Source organism: Ursus maritimus, unplaced genomic scaffold, assembly GCF_017311325.1.
Source record: "Ursus maritimus isolate PB19 unplaced genomic scaffold, ASM1731132v1 scaffold_11, whole genome shotgun sequence".
Classification (NCBI taxonomy): Eukaryota; Metazoa; Chordata; class Mammalia; order Carnivora; family Ursidae; genus Ursus; species Ursus maritimus.
The window spans coordinates 41,276,630-41,277,966 of record NW_024423453.1 but is presented as its reverse complement, the minus strand read 5'-3'; the positions used below and the strand labels follow the sequence as shown (position 1 = coordinate 41,277,966).

Here is a 1,337-nt window from a genome sequence, read left to right as displayed (position 1 = left end):
AGCAGGAAAATTGAGAAAGAATCCTTCAGAGCACGGCAAGGGAAAAGACATTCTACAAGTAGTTGGAGGGCAGCAGCTGGGATTTTGTCAAGTTCCTAAATTGAAATCCACTTCTAATCTCTTCTTGTTTCTCACCCCCAGAAAACAATTCTGCTTTCCCTGCGGTAGTAAGACCTCTCCCTGGGAAGACCTGAGACCTGAGAAGTCTGTTCCGGCTTGGACTGCTGACTTCCAAATCATCCTCTCCGGCCCGGCCGCATGAGCCAAGACTGCTTGTGTATTTCTGAGCATCTTCAACTCATTTGCATTTGTTGAACCCCCCTGCCTACACCTGCCACTGAAAACCTATTCTATGGGAATCTGGGAATCCGCTTCCTAGACCCTTCACCTCCTTCAATTTCACATCCCAATAGACGCCCTTCTCAACTTCCTCACCGGTGATTAAGACCAGAGCCAACCTGCAAATTAAAATGGCTCTCCATTCACCAGGTCCTGTTGGTTTTACATCCTACCTGCCTTTTGACTCTATCTTCTTCTGTACAATTGGGATAACAGCTGTACTCCCTTCACGGTGTCGTGGGGATTGAATAAGGTTCCCATCAGGCAGCAGCCAGGAGAGCGCCCTGTGTTAGACCAGTTCTGTGCCAGAATCACGCCGTCCCCGCAGCCATCCCAGGGCATCCCACAACCTGTCTAGCTCCTGTCCAGATCCCCTGCCCCTCCGCCCCACAGTCTGCCATGTGAACATCAGGACTGACCTCACCATGTCCCCGATCCTCACAAGACCCAGGACTCTCAGGTCACCTCTCATCCCTGGGAGTCTAATCTGAGCCCTGTGTCCTGACCTCATCTGTCATTCCTCCCACCTCCTGCCCTCTGGAACTTGAGTCAGTCACCAGCAAAATCTTCCTTGGCCCCTACCTCTCCTCTGAGTGCGCCTTTCACCTCCCTAACTGAAACTCTGTCCCCTAGGGACGCTGCTACTTCCGAGGCCCCCTGCAGTGGTGGCTGGATCTTTCCCGTGGGGCTGGAGATGGGATGGGGCTCCTCTTGCCCCTGCTTGAAGCCTCTAGACCACACTCGCTCAGCTTTGATGACCTCATCAACAGACTCTAACAGCCTCCAGTCACTGTTACCACATTTTGATGATTTTAATACCTGTCTCACCTTCGCTTTCCCCAGGATTACTCCATCTTGAGTTTTAGCCATCTCAAGGTTACACACGGATCAGGTTCCCAACACCCTGACTTCTCCTCCAAGGACCCTGTCCTCTACCCACATGACCTCAGCCGTTCATATTCATGGCCTTACCCCAGACCAGCACTATCCAAGAGGAC

General features: G+C 52.1%; 1 protein-coding gene across 4 annotated transcripts in view; it reads left to right on the top strand.

The window, feature by feature from the left end:
• The window catches only part of TIGD4 (tigger transposable element derived 4), a 32,119-nt gene extending 31,633 nt beyond the window's left edge, over positions 1-486 (top strand). For all 4 annotated transcript variants that reach the window (XR_005833906.1, XR_005833905.1, XR_005833904.1 and 1 more), the window contains one exon: positions 142-486. The gene's annotated coding sequence lies outside the window, so the exon portion shown is untranslated. The remainder of the gene's footprint in view (positions 1-141) is intronic.
• Positions 487-1,337: the final 851 nt, after the last annotated feature.